Raw genomic sequence first — 15,442 nt, 5'->3', positions numbered from 1 at the left:
GAAGGTTCAGTCAGGATCCCGTCACTTGGTATCTGCAACATAACAACATTACGGTGTCAAAATATTCAGCATTCTTCATTCTGACCAATTAAGAAATGAATAAACATTATTTCTCATTGAACATAGCTCACAGGAGAGTTTGGGATTAATATACCACACTGTAGAAAGTTAACACTGTTCAGCTCTGTGGAACAGCAATATGGGGACATTCAGACACAACCTCTCCAGAGTTAGGTTAAGACAAAAGTCATGTCACCTGAAACACACTCAGGTTTTTCAGGTCTAAAGAAATATGAGGACATGACGACTGAAATCATGGAGAGTCCATGTTTCTGATTTATAACTTCTGCTGTGTTTGTCAAAGAAAGCTGAAAACTCAAACCTAGTATATCATGATAAGAAGTAGTAACCTGTTGTAAGGATGAAGTGGATCTCTCATTCCATTCTTGGTCTCCAGAGGGTTCAGTCAGGTACCTGTCACTTGGTGTCTGCAACATAACAACATTACGGTGTCAAAATATTCAGCATTCTTCATTCTGACCAGTTAAGAAATGAATAAACATTATCTCTCATTGAACATAGCTCACAGGAGAGTTTGGGATTAATATACCACACTGTAGAAAGTTAACACTGTTCAGTTCTGTGGAACAGCAATATGGGGACATTCAAACACAGGCTCTTCAGAGTTAGGTTAAGACAAAAGTCATGTCACCTGAAACACACTCAGGTTTTTCAGGTCTAAAGAAATATGAGGACATGACGACTGAAATCATGGCGAGTCCATGTTTCTGATTTATAACTTCTCCTGTGTTTGTCAAAGAAAGCTGAAAACTCAAACCTAGTATATCATGATAAGAAGTAGTAACCTGTTGTAAGGAAGAAGTGGATCTCTCATTCCATTCTTGGTCTCCAGAGGGTTCAGTCAGGTACCTGTCACTTGGCGTCTGCAACATAACATTACGGTGTCAAAATATTCAGCATTCTTCATTCTGACCAGTTAAGAAATGAATAAACATTATTTCTCATTGAACATTGCTCACAGGAGAGTTTGGGATTAATATACCACACTATAGAAAGTTAACACTGTTCAGTTCCGCGGAACAGCAATATGGGGACATTCTAAAACAGGCTCTCCAGAGTTAGGTTAAGACAAAAGTCATGTCACCTGAAACACACTCAGGTTTTTCAGGTCTAAAGAAATATGAGGACATGACGACTGAAATCATGGCGAGTCCATGTTTCTGATTTATAACTTCTCCTGTGTTTGTCAAAGAAAGCTGAAAACTCAAACCTAGTATATCATGATAAGAAGTAGTAACCTGTTGTAAGGAAGAAGTGGATCTCTCATTCCATTCTTGGTCTCCAGAGGGTTCAGTCAGGTACCTGTCACTTGGCGTCTGCAACATAACATTACGGTGTCAAAATATTCAGCATTCTTCATTCTGACCAGTTAAGAAATGAATAAACATTATTTCTCATTGAACATTGCTCACAGGAGAGTTTGGGATTAATATACCACACTGTAGAAAGTTAACACTGATCAGTTCTGTGGAACAGCAATATGGGGACATTCAAACACAGGCTCTCCAGAGTTAGGTTAAGACAAAAGTCATGTCACCTGAAACACACTCAGGTTTTTCAGGTCTAAAGAAATATGAGGACATGACGACTGAAATCATGGAGAGTCCATGTTTCTGATTTATAACTTCTGCTGTGTTTGTCAAAGAAAGCTGAAAACTCAAACCTAGTATATCATGATAAGAAGTAGTAACCTGTTGTAAGGATGAAGTGGATCTCTCATTCCATTCTTGGTCTCCAGAGGGTTCAGTCAGGTACCTGTCACTTGGTGTCTGCAACATAACAACATTACGGTGTCAAAATATTCAGCATTCTTCATTCTGACCAGTTAAGAAATGAATAAACATTATCTCTCATTGAACATAGCTCACAGGAGAGTTTGGGATTAATATACCACACTGTAGAAAGTTAACACTGTTCAGTTCTGTGGAACAGCAATATGGGGACATTCAAACACAGGCTCTTCAGAGTTAGGTTAAGACAAAAGTCATGTCACCTGAAACACACTCAGGTTTTTCAGGTCTAAAGAAATATGAGGACATGACGACTGAAATCATGGCGAGTCCATGTTTCTGATTTATAACTTCTCCTGTGTTTGTCAAAGAAAGCTGAAAACTCAAACCTAGTATATCATGATAAGAAGTAGTAACCTGTTGTAAGGAAGAAGTGGATCTCTCATTCCATTCTTGGTCTCCAGAGGGTTCAGTCAGGTACCTGTCACTTGGCGTCTGCAACATAACATTACGGTGTCAAAATATTCAGCATTCTTCATTCTGACCAGTTAAGAAATGAATAAACATTATTTCTCATTGAACATTGCTCACAGGAGAGTTTGGGATTAATATACCACACTATAGAAAGTTAACACTGTTCAGTTCCGCGGAACAGCAATATGGGGACATTCTAAAACAGGCTCTCCAGAGTTAGGTTAAGACAAAAGTCATGTCACCTGAAACACACTCAGGTTTTTCAGGTCTAAAGAAATATGAGGACATGACGACTGAAATCATGGCGAGTCCATGTTTCTGATTTATAACTTCTCCTGTGTTTGTCAAAGAAAGCTGAAAACTCAAACCTAGTATATCATGATAAGAAGTAGTAACCTGTTGTAAGGAAGAAGTGGATCTCTCATTCCATTCTTGGTCTCCAGAGGGTTCAGTCAGGTACCTGTCACTTGGCGTCTGCAACATAACATTACGGTGTCAAAATATTCAGCATTCTTCATTCTGACCAGTTAAGAAATGAATAAACATTATTTCTCATTGAACATTGCTCACAGGAGAGTTTGGGATTAATATACCACACTGTAGAAAGTTAACACTGTTCAGTTCTGTGGAACAGCAATATGGGGACATTCAAACACAGGCTCTCCAGAGTTAGGTTAAGACAAAAGTCATGTCACCTGAAACACACTCAGGTTTTTCAGGTCTAAAGAAATATGAGGACATGACGACTGAAATCATGGAGAGTCCATGTTTCTGATTTATAACTTCTGCTGTGTTTGTCAAAGAAAGCTGAAAACTCAAACCTAGTATATCATGATAAGAAGTAGTAACCTGTTGTAAGGATGAAGTGGATCTCTCATTCCATTCTTGGTCTCCAGAGGGTTCAGTCAGGTACCTGTCACTTGGTGTCTGCAACATAACAACATTACGGTGTCAAAATATTCAGCATTCTTCATTCTGACCAGTTAAGAAATGAATAAACATTATTTCTCATTGAACATTGCTCACAGGAGAGTTTGGGATTAATATACCACACTATAGAAAGTTAACACTGTTCAGTTCCGCGGAACAGCAATATGGGGACATTCTAAAACAGGCTCTCCAGAGTTAGGTTAAGACAAAAGTCATGTCACCTGAAACACACTCAGGTTTTTCAGGTCTAAAGAAATATGAGGACATGACGACTGAAATCATGGCGAGTCCATGTTTCTGATTTATAACTTCTCCTGTGTTTGTCAAAGAAAGCTGAAAACTCAAACCTAGTATATCATGATAAGAAGTAGTAACCTGTTGTAAGGAAGAAGTGGATCTCTCATTCCATTCTTGGTCTCCAGAGGGTTCAGTCAGGTACCTGTCACTTGGCGTCTGCAACATAACATTACGGTGTCAAAATATTCAGCATTCTTCATTCTGACCAGTTAAGAAATGAATAAACATTATTTCTCATTGAACATTGCTCACAGGAGAGTTTGGGATTAATATACCACACTATAGAAAGTTAACACTGTTCAGTTCCGTGGAACAGCAATATGGGGACATTCTAAAACAGGCTCTCCAGAGTTAGGTTAAGACAAAAGTCATGTCACCTGAAACACACTCAGGTTTTTCAGGTCTAAAGAAATATGAGGACATGACGACTGAAATCATGGAGAGTCCATGTTTCTGATTTATAACTTCTCCTGTGTTTGTCAAAGAAAGCTGTAAACTCAAAACTGGTATACACTGATAAAATGCAATGACCTGTTGTAAGGATGAAGTGAATCTTCCACTCTTTTCTTGATCTTCAGAAGGTTTCATCAGGATCCGAACACCTGGTGTCTGCAACAAAGCAACATTGCAGTGTCAGAAATATTCAAATTTATTCATCCTAATTAGTTAATAAATTAATAAACATTGTTTTTCATTGAACATCGCTCACAGGAGGGTTTGGGATTAATATACCACACTATAGAAAACTAACACTGTTCAGCTCTGTGGAACAGCAATATGGGGACATTTGAACACAGGTTCTCCAGAGTTAGGTCCAGACAAAAGTCATGTCACCCGAAACACACTGAGGTTTTTCAGGTCTAAAGAAATGTGAGGACATGACGACTGAAATCATGGAGAGTCCATGTTTCTGATTTATAACTTCTCCTTTGTTTGTCAAAGAAAGCTGTAAACTCAAAACTGGTATATAATGATAAAATGCAATGACCTGTTGTAAGGATGAAGTGGATCTCCCAATCCTTTCTTGATCTTCAGAAGGTTTCATCGGGATCCGAACACCTGGTGTCTGCAACATAGCAACAGTGCAGTGTCAGAAATATTCTAATTTATTCATCCTGATTAGTTAATAAATGAATAAACATTGTTTTTCATTGAACATCGCTCACAGGAGGGTTTGGGATTAATATACCACACTATAGAAAGTTAACACTGTTCAGTTCTGTGGAACAGCAATATGGGGACATTCGAACACAGGCTCTCCAGAGTTAGATTAAGACAAAAGTCATGTCACCTGAAACACACTCAGGTTTTTCAGGTCTAAAGAAATATGAGGACATGACGACTGAAATCATGGAGAGTCCACGTTTCTGATTTATAACTTCTCCTGCGTTTATCAAAAAAAAGCTGTAAACTCAAAACTGGTATATAATGATAAAACGTAGTAACCTGTTGTAAGGATGAAGTGGATCTCTCACTTCCTTCTTGGTCTCCAGAAGGTTCAGTCAGGATCCCGTCACTTGGTATCTGCAACATAACAACATTACGGTGTCAAAATATTCAGCATTCTTCATTCTGACCAGTTAAGAAATGAATAAACATTATTTCTCATTGAACATTGCTCACAGGAGAGTTTGGGATCAATGTACCACACTATAGAAAGTTAACACTGTTCAGCTCTGTGGAACAGCAATATGGGGACATTCAGACACAACCTCTCCAGAGTTAGGTTAAGACAAGTCATGTCACCTGAAACACACTCAGGTTTTTCAGGTCTAAAGAAATATGAGGACATGACGACTGAAATCATGGAGAGTCCACGTTTCTGATTTATAACTTCTCCTGCGTTTGTCAAAGAAAGCTGTAAACTCAAAACTGGTATATAATGATAAGACGTAGTAACCTGTTGTAAGGATGAAGCGGATCTCTCACTCCCTTCTTGGTCTCCAGAAGGTTCAGTCAGGATCCCGTCACTTGGTATCTGCAACATAACAACATTACGGTGTCAAAATATTCAGCATTCTTCATTCTGACCAATTAAGAAATGAATAAACATTATTTCTCATTGAACATAGCTCACAGGAGAGTTTGGGATTAATATACCACACTGTAGAAAGTTAACACTGTTCAGTTCTGTGGAACAGCAATATGGGGACATTCGAACACAGGCTCTCCAGAGTTAGGTTAAGACAAAAGTCATGTCACCTGAAACACACTCAGGTTTTTCAGGTCTAAAGAAATATGAGGACATGACGACTGAAATCATGGCGAGTCCATGTTTCTGATTTATAACTTCTCCTGTGTTTGTCAAAGAAAGCTGAAAACTCAAACCTAGTATATCATGATAAGAAGTAGTAACCTGTTGTAAGGAAGAAGTGGATCTCTCATTCCATTCTTGGTCTCCAGAGGGTTCAGTCAGGTACCTGTCACTTGGTGTCTGCAACATAACAACATTACGGTGTCAAAATATTCAGCATTCTTCATTCTGACCAGTTAAGAAATGAATAAACATTATCTCTCATTGAACATAGCTCACAGGAGAGTTTGGGATTAATATACCACACTGTAGAAAGTTAACACTGTTCAGTTCTGTGGAACAGCAATATGGGGACATTCGAACACAGGCTCTCCAGAGTTAGGTTAAGACAAAAGTCATGTCACCTGAAACACACTCAGGTTTTTCAGGTCTAAAGAAATATGAGGACATGACGACTGAAATCATGGAGAGGCCACGTTTCTGATTTATAACTTCTCCTGTGTTTGTCAAAGAAAGCTGTAAACTCAAAACTGGTATATAATGATAAGACGTAGTCACCTGTTGTAAGGATGAAGTGGATCTCTCACTCCCTTCTTGGTCTCCAGAAGGTTCAGTCAGGATACCAACATCTGGTGTCTGCAACATAGCAATATTACAGTATCAGAAATATTCTAAAAAGTATTCTTCAGTAACTGAAGAAGTATGAGGGCATGACTGAAATCATGAAAAGCAACATTATACCAACCATAGAGTGTCAGAAATATGTCGTAGTTATATGACTTTTGAATAAATTGAACTACTTTTTTCAGTGACCACATTCACAGCACAAGTACTGTGTAGTACAGTACTCTTTATGGTACTTACCACTGTACAGCTCTGATAGCTAACAATTTCAGGACATCAGACACGACTGAGTTCAAATAATAAAGACAACACCCGAAACATACTCTTTCAGACTAAATCAATGTAATGACTGAAAAATGTGGAGTCCATGTTCCTGTCTTTGAATTTCTGTTGACGTCAAATAATCCTCTAAAACAGACACTTGTGTTAACTTTTAAAAGGTAATAAACTGTTGATGAAAATGATATTTCACTCACCTATGAAATATAATGATTTACTTATTAGATCTGGTTGTCTACAGGTGTATATTCAGGCATTACTTACCAGTGCTCTCCATGCCCACTGAGAATCTCCATAGTCATAGGTTATTTCATTCCCTGCTTCGATATTTTCAATTGCAAACAAGCAAAGATGAGGTTTATCCTGGATTGTCAGCTTTTTCATTCTACAGTTTGGGCCTTTGTGAGCATCATTGACAAGTCGACCTAATGAACCATCTTCATGGGAGGAATCAATGCTGAAATTGAACAATGAAACATGAAATGTTTTTCCAGTAAAACTACAATGTTGTACAGAACCACATGATGTTTTTCTAGATCTTGACTTACCACCATGTGCTTCCTTTCCATTCAAAATCAAACAGGAAACAATTTTGCTTCTCTGTGTACTTTTTCTGTCTCTTGTCTCGTTCATAACTTGAGATTAACTCTCCACGGTACTCAACCACAAATAACCCCTTTTCGATTGGTTCACTTGTAAATACACCACGTCCTAGGACACGAAAAGTTGACACTTAAATGTTGATTAATACAATCCAAATCAGGCTTACACAATGCAGTTAATCAGATATTCACAAATACATGCAGACCAAAAAATAAAAATTTAAAGAGGGGAAAAAACATGTTTAGTGGTACGATAACAAAATAATTCCATGTAAAACTAAAAACAATTATCAGAATCGCTGATAATTTTCTTTAGCAATTTGTATCAGCACAAAATAATGTGGCTCCTTACATCAGAGTTGTTTACATTGCTTGCCTTCAATTGAACAGAATGTATGGAATAGCAAAGAAAAATACCAGCGGTTTGACCGACAGTTTGACTAAAGTGATCATCATAAGTCAAGTGAAGTACCATTTTTCCTCAATGGATAACATTCGAAACCTAATTTCAGTTCCTATACTATTCCACTCCAAACTGCATTATATGGTTGAGGGAGAGAAAGAGAAGAGCAATAAGGTCAAAAAAAGTATGGGCAGCAATGTTGGTAATGCATTACCACCATAGTTTTTATTTTGGTCACAGGCAACCTAATGCGGCTGCACAGTGTGCGACTGGTTGGCACGTCCGCCTCACAGTGCCTTCTTGTGTGGAGTTCTCCCCATGGCTGCATGGCTTTTCTCCGACTACTTTGGTTTCCTCCCACATTCCAAAAACATGCAACGTAGTAGGTTCACTGAACTCACTAAATTGTCCCTCGGTGTGATTGTGAGGGTGAATGGTGGTTTGTCTGTGTGTCCTGTGATTGGCTGGCACCCAGTTCAAGTTGTACCCTGCCTACTGTCCGAAGACAGCTGGGATCGGCTGCAGCACAGCCAGGCCCGTATTAGTATAAATGGGTTTGAAAATGGTTGGATGGGATGTTTTTTTTAATCTGATTAACTGTGCGTTTCTATTTTTGTTATTTTCTCTTTGTAAATACAAATGCAACTCTAACAATTGTGGGAGGGAAAGGATTCATCTAATTTCTCTGTAAGCTGTCCTGGCGTTTCACACCTCCGATCTCCAATCAGAAATCCCACTGAGCAATATACACCACTGCACATAGAAAAGATACATTATGACTAAAATAAAAATTAAGCAATCAACAATAATAGTCATAATGATAATGACATACATAATTCCTGTGACCATTCTTTCAGTTTTAAACTAAGTAGAGACCTTTGATGGGCAGTACAAATTGCTGATAAAAATGTGGATTTGTCAAACAGCTACCACAGCCTTCTTCAATCAGGTGAAATAGGCATTGTGAAGGAAGTTTGAAGGCATCTAATTTTCCTCGACTATTACAGATAGTATGCGTTTTTTATGAATTGTGATATTTGTTGAAGCACAATATTTTAACAGAAGCCGAATAATTTCTATTTCTATTTTTTCATTTCAAGATATTCCTAGTTCTACATGGCAATACAATATTCTCAAGAATTGAATGATAATGGCTGCTAAACATTCTCTTAAAAAGTACTTCAATTATTTTTGCTCCAATATGATCAATGGCATAAAAAAAACATGCTGTTGTTTATTGTGATATTTTTGGGGTAAATACAATGTGCGAATAACATCTGTCACTGTGACAGGCTTTGGTTGCAGCTCTTGTCATGTGCGTGTGGTAGCCATAAGAATTAGATAGCAGGTAGATTGATAGCATACCTTTATAATCATTGATCCACTGGGCTTTCAAACAAGGCTTGTCGACTCCAGATAAAATAAAATGAGCAGCCTCAGATTCAGGGCTCAGTCTGGCTCTTCTTTGTGACATTATCACCACCAGTAAACATCTACAATGGAAAGTGAGAAGAAGTCAGCCAGACAAGCAAGCACAATACAATGGCAGCACTTATTTTGGCTCAGAAAGTACTGAGCCAAAGGAATATTATTTTCTTCCTCAAATATACAAAAATTGATTTCATCAAACATTTGCTGGTCAGATTAATAGATTCGGGCAAATCATTTGTCAGGCAGATAACAATGTAAAATTAAAATAGAGTAACACAATATTGTCTTGACCAAATGTACCAACAAAGCTGAATTCTGCTATAATTTCATTGCAAACGTTTGTTTGTTTTTTCATTGAAACGGTGTACAATTGAATCAACACAAGAATAAACAGTGTAAATACACCAGACTTAGCATAAAGGCTAGAAGTGCATGGCCCACTTTCATTAGGCTACCTGTACTAACTAATTTCAATTAACTGCAATCAAATAAAACAAATACTGCACTGAAATAAACATTTGGCACCAAAATCAAGTTCCACAGACTGTGTTGTCAAAGATTTAGAAAGGTTTTCTAGAACCTTGCCTGCAGGACATGTCCACATTACTTTTACTGGAAGCTTATTAGCATGCTAACGATCTAGCTAGCTAGCTAGCTAGCTGTCTAATTGAATGACATTACCTTTGGTGGGCACTGTTAAACACGGTTATATTGAACAAAGTCTATGTTACAGTAAGATAAACGAAAAGGAATTGCTTACCAGGTGGTCATCCACGCGTGGTCGTGTTTGTTTCAGAGAGTTTAATAGATATCTGGCTGTAGGATTGTCTGGCTGCTTCACATGTTGGGTTTTGTGTGACTGCTAATTGAAGTGACTTACCAGGACGAGGGCGGGGAAAATGTGTGAGTCAGTCCGAAAAAGATGACATATGAGGTCCTGCACAATGACGTCACTGAAAGTGTGTTAAAAGTGTGTTAAGGTACCGAAGTTGGCCACTAGTTTTCCAAATGAAAAGTGAGTCGAAAGTTAAACACACTTAAACACACAATTTCTGAAAATTGTGCTCTTTCAGGACATCACTTATTTTTGGTGTGGGAGTATCCTCGTGAGCTCTAGAGTAGTGTAGACTGCGTGGAAATATGAGGACGCGAAAAATGTCCTCATTTTTCCACAGGTCCTCATTGTGAAGGTGTGTTATCATAAAATTGTCCTGAGATGTCATGAATACAAACACACACACACACACACACACACACACACACACACACACACACACACACACATATATATACAGTATACAAATGCCCTTTCTGTGCAAGGAGGGCTACAGATCGGCAACTCTTCCAGTAAGTGAAGGACTTAGTTGTTCTCTGGGCGTGATGAATTTTTCAGAGGCAGCCTTGAGGTAAAAAACCTGAGAACAAGGTTTATGTGTGAATAGCTGAGAAGCAAGAGAGGGGATTCACCCCCCCCCCTCCTCCCCCGCGCCCTTTCCCACTTTATTGTCAGATGTACACAAAGTACTCTCAGATTAAATCTCAAACACACACACACACACAGCCCAAGGTGCACTGGAGGAGTTAGCTCGCCTTAAAGCGCAATTATCCAATCGGCTATTTCCATCACAAAAGTGGAAACAAAGCGGCAAAACTACAGTGGGCATAAATTAGCATTTGCATTGAGTTTAACTTTTTCTCCTGCTTGGATTAAAAAATATATATATACAGTATATATATATATATATATATATATATTTTTTTTTTTTAATCCAAGGATGCTTTTGGGTCGTTTCTGCGACAAAACTGTGGGTGTTGATGGAGGGGAGGGGGGTTGGTGGGGAATGGAGTGAAAACGATGTCACATTAATGATTTAAAGTCGGTAATAGGATGTGCTGTGACGCTGAGCCGCCAGCTAAGCGGAGTTTAAGGCTGGGGCGTTAATGTATTCATGAGGAGGAGGGATTTACGGCGAATGACGAGAGAAGAGCGAGCCGAAAGCGGCAGAGCAGCGCTCGGCCAAAAAAAAAAAAAAAAAGGTCGAGTCCACGGCGTAGGTCACGCTACGCCAAAACAACACACACGCACAAACAGCACTTTGTGCTCTGTTAAAGCCGAATTCCAAATGCAAATTTAGTTTTCGGGATGCAGTCGTTCCAGAAAGTCTGACGACAACCGAATCGTCCAAAATCAAAAAAGCAAAAACAATCTCATGAACAAAGTAATTTATTTTTTGGTCTCTTGATGCCTACAACAGTAACGATGCAAATTACATTTGACGGTTACAAAATTTTGTCCTTGACAATTTGGTTCACTTTACAACAGAGCAAAAAAAAAAAAAAAAAAAAAAGGTCAAAAGCGGCCATTTTTTCCTCTTTTTTTTTTGCAGGGCCAATTTTTGAACTTGAATATTTTAGTTTTATGTTATGTGTTTCAAAAAATTGCAATTCAAAAAGAGGTCATCTCAACCGGTTGATCTGCAGCGCTACCGTAACCCGATAATCTGCCATTGTTGTTGTCAGTAACGCATTTACCGTTTGATGAGAAAGTAATTTATCTGCAGCCCATTAAGAATTTTAGTGTCGTCCAGAAGAAAAAAAAAATTATAAAATCATAAGTCACATTTTAATCAGCCATCCTACAACATTACGCGCCGCGTCGTTAAAGGCGCGACACATTCATGAACAGCTCATAAAAATAAAAAATAAAAAATAAAAAATTAATGTAAGATTCCGGCGAAGTAAATAAGCTGCAAAAACATCCGGCGGGGCTCATCCGAAGAAGACGGCCGTCCATATTGGGTGAATGATGCATTAAGAGTCCATAAAATGGTCTGGTATCAGAAAACACAAACGCTCAAGCCATAAAATTGAAGTAAAGCAACGCCGCAGCACGGAATGAAATAAAAATATGTACGCATGTGGAATATATTGTTTAACCCTTACATTTCACAGCAATAAAAATAAATCCTCTAAATGTCATCCTGCCACCCTGAAAAGGTGAAGAGCTTTCCAAAAGTGACCTAAACGACACCAAAAAAAAAACAAAAAACAACAGCAACTGAAAAGTCGTATGTAAAAGCATTCGCGATTCAAATTTTGGCATCTGGCCGACGAGTTACTTTGCATGTTTGCGTGTCACGATATCACACGCCGAGAAGCACGAAGCTCCGGAATGGTAGAACGTGAGCGAGCAGATATTAGGTGTCACCGAGTGGCGTCGGCGTTTGGAGCGACAGCCTAATGTGACGAGAGTGGCGGCGTGTGAGGGACAGGCGTGGCGCGCGATCGAGCAGCGAGGCCCCGCGGGGGGCTGATCCCAGATCGGGAGCCAAGAAGCTGGCTCGGTATCGCACGCCTAAAAAAAAAATAATACAATTTTTCTGTGGCGTCACTCTCGCTGCCGAAGGCTGGCCTACTTTTGCCCTGGTCTCCCTGGCCATCAAATGACTTTTTTTTTTCGGGGGGGGGGGGGGGGGGTTGTTGTGCTTACGTGAGCCTTCCTCCCCAGTTATACAATATTTACACCCAATGGACTTTTAAAAAAATAAAAGAATTCAGCCCCTTATCATGATTAAACCCACACAAAAAAGTCTCAAGATCCTGTCTCTAAAAAGACACACAAAGTCAGCAATTTTGGTTTGAATCATCCATTTCAGGGTTCTAATTGCTATTTTGAGAGGTCCTTCAAGGAAAACTAAACTCTTGAAGCCAGTTTCATTGAACATGATGAAATTTGGTAGGCACGTTTATCACGAGTAGACCCACAAAAAAAAAAGCCTCTCGAACCAATGTCTCAAGAGACACAGGAAATTTGGGGTTTGGAAAATTAAACCCCAAAACTAATTTTTCTTGTCAACATAAATGTTACTAAGCTCGTCTAGCATGTGCAGACACACAAAAAAAGGTCCATCCATCTATTTTCCGATCCGCTTATCCTCACAAGGGTCGTGGGGGGTGCTGGAGCCTATCCCAGCTGTCTTTGGGCAGTAGATGGGGGACACCCTGAACCGGTTACCAGACAATCGCAGGGCACACAGAGACAAACATCCACGCTCACACTCACACCTAGGGATAATTTAGTGTGTTCAATCAGCCTGCCATGCATGTTTTTGGAATGTGAGAGGAAACCGGAGTACCCGGAGAAAACCCACGCAGGCCTGGGGAGAACATGCAAACTCCACACAGGGAGGCCGGAGCTGGAATTCAACCTGGTACCTCTGCACTGAGAGTTCGACATGCTAACCACTGGCCCACCGGGTCGCCCACAACAAAAAAGTCTCACAACCAATATTTAAAAAGATGCACAAAGTCAGGTTTTTTGGTGTCATTTTACCTATTTGAGGTCCTTCAAAGAAGATTTAGCTCCCAAAGCCAGTTTCACTCTTAAAGTTGGTAAGTCAATCATCAGTAGACCCACAAAAAAAGAAAATAAAAATTCTCATAAACAGAGTGCCTGAGAAGTGGCACAACTGTTTCATGCTCATTTTACAGGAATCCTTCAAAGATGAACTTGACAAAGATCTTGTCCAATTGCTAGCAAATTTGCACCACCTGTACTGGGCAGATGGGCGCTGCGGAATTGAGGAAACGTTCCGTTTTTCTCGCCGCGTGTGGGCGTGGAGCATCGTGGCAAAGTTTGACGACTCGCTGTGAAACCCCCCCCCCCCCCCCTAATAATTCCTTTTCAAAGCATGTGACGAAGGTCTTTCTCTCGGGAGTATTATAAACATCGACAGGTCTTTTCATGGACGCGACAACATCGGCGTGACTTCGCAAGTCACTCAGGAAGCATCAAGACGGAAACGGCGATATACGATACGACGAGGCGCTCTATTGGCTCGTCAGCTGTTCGCGGACGGAACTTTTCACAGCAAACTTGAAAACATGTTGTTCGCCCGTGGGCGCTCTAACGTCATATTCCACAAAATGTATATCACTTTGTTGGCGACATACACGCAAGATGGAGGGGGAGGAGGCTGGGAGGGGGACTGTTTTTCTCTCTCCTCATCAACACCCAATGCACACATGCAAATATTATGCTAATGCTATGTTAATTGGCGGCGTAGCTGCAAAGCAGCCCTGCTGTTCAAATGACTGGCGAGAAAATAGGTGGGGTCAGTCGCAAGCTGTAAAAGCAGCTCGAAACACAAATAAACAAAACCCTCGGGGATTAGCGCAACAAGGGCCAGTGATAAACGGATGAGCGCCGAGACAGGGAATACAAGGGGCTGCCGGCGAGGCGGGGTTGGGGGTGGTGGGGACAAGGGAATCGGCTCAGGGATACGGAAACATGAAGAGGCAGAGGGACAAGGAGTACGTGCAGGGAAACGGGCGAGGATGCTCTAAGAGGGATTAAAAGGGGACATGGGACAACTCGGGAAAACGGGCCGGAGGTAAAACAAACAGCTGCGCGTGCAAAGAGGGGTTACAACAGGAAGTAAATAAAACAAGGATGGCGACATATTAAATGCAAATGGCGGCGGGATTAGCCGGCGGGGAAAAAAGAAGAGTAAAGATGGAATGACATCGGAAACTGGTGAGCAGAGGCAGGAGAAGGTCAATCTATGGCTCCCATAGATTGCTCGGTCGGAGCACAAGTAGCAGGAAAATTATAATTTCACACTGTTTGTTATGAGTTCAGTAACTCGCGTGTTGACGGAGAACATTTTCAGGACGAATAATGTTTATTTAGGACATCGATAACTAACTTCGGCTTTTGTAGATTCTACTAAATGCGCGTTTCTGCCATCACTACTTTGAGGTTTAGTGCAAAAACAAACAAAACAAGGCCGATAATTTCGTGGGATAATAGACACAACTTTTCTGGATTTCAATTTGGCCGAAACCAATTTCCACGGAATCGAGAATTGAAGCCCAACTAGTAATAGTTTTATCCAACTCCAATTGCAGTTGTTGTTTTGTAGGAAATCCGAAATTTTCAAACGAACAATGCCAATTTGGGTCTGCGGGGTTTTTTTCCGAACGCTCCACTTCCTGATTGAGTCTAGAACTGTCATCGGACAACCGTATGATGACATCATCGCTTCCTGGTTGAGTACAAACACAATTTATGTTGGCCGGCATTTCATTGCTTCGCAATTTACAGCACATGCCAATGATTGTTCGCAAAGTACAGTCGCTCAAGTACCGAGCACAAATGAATGAGTTGTTTCACCAAAGTTTGCGAGACTCAACTTGGTCATCGAGGACTCCAACAAAGTACTCGGGAGATTCTCGATTCTCCCGGGACGGGCTCTCCCGACAGCCCGTGTTGCAAGACATAATTGTTTGGAGTATTGAGAGTTGTGAAACATTACAGTCGGCGAAATAAATAAGG

General features: G+C 40.2%; 3 long non-coding RNA genes across 6 annotated transcripts; all 3 read right to left on the bottom strand.

Moving 5' to 3' along the window:
* Positions 1 to 1,826: 1,826 nt before the first annotated feature.
* Positions 1,827 to 2,762, bottom strand: LOC147185942 (uncharacterized). The gene is made up of 3 exons (XR_015099218.1): positions 2,682 to 2,762; positions 2,229 to 2,306; positions 1,827 to 1,850 (listed from the first exon to the last, which is right to left on the bottom strand). It is a non-coding gene; the product is annotated as an uncharacterized LOC147185942 (long non-coding RNA).
* Positions 2,763 to 3,134: 372 nt separating this feature from the next.
* On the bottom strand, positions 3,135 to 4,684 carry LOC147185941 (uncharacterized). Its single transcript, XR_015099154.1, has 4 exons — positions 4,501 to 4,684; positions 4,044 to 4,121; positions 3,591 to 3,668; positions 3,135 to 3,212 (listed from the first exon to the last, which is right to left on the bottom strand). It is a non-coding gene; the product is annotated as an uncharacterized LOC147185941 (long non-coding RNA).
* Positions 4,685 to 5,471: 787 nt separating this feature from the next.
* Positions 5,472 to 9,283, bottom strand: LOC147185940 (uncharacterized). 4 transcript variants are annotated; one of them, XR_015099412.1, is made up of 5 exons: positions 9,040 to 9,283; positions 7,218 to 8,427; positions 6,934 to 7,126; positions 6,325 to 6,402; positions 5,903 to 5,946 (listed from the first exon to the last, which is right to left on the bottom strand). It is a non-coding gene; the product is annotated as an uncharacterized LOC147185940 (long non-coding RNA). The 4 variants fall into 4 exon arrangements; XR_015099411.1 differs by having other exon boundaries at positions 5,928 to 5,946; positions 7,218 to 7,380; XR_015099410.1 differs by lacking the exon at positions 5,903 to 5,946 and adding an exon at positions 5,472 to 5,490 and having other exon boundaries at positions 7,218 to 9,283.
* Between the last annotated feature and the right edge of the window lie 6,159 nt (positions 9,284 to 15,442).

The sequence above is a fragment of the Hippocampus guttulatus genome, chromosome 22, assembly GCF_054856545.1.
Source record: "Hippocampus guttulatus isolate MCC_2025c chromosome 22, RoL_Hgut_1.0, whole genome shotgun sequence".
NCBI classification, from domain to species: Eukaryota; Metazoa; Chordata; class Actinopteri; order Syngnathiformes; family Syngnathidae; genus Hippocampus; species Hippocampus guttulatus.
Note: the sequence above shows the minus strand (reverse complement) of the source record. Positions and strands in the feature narration are given on the sequence as shown.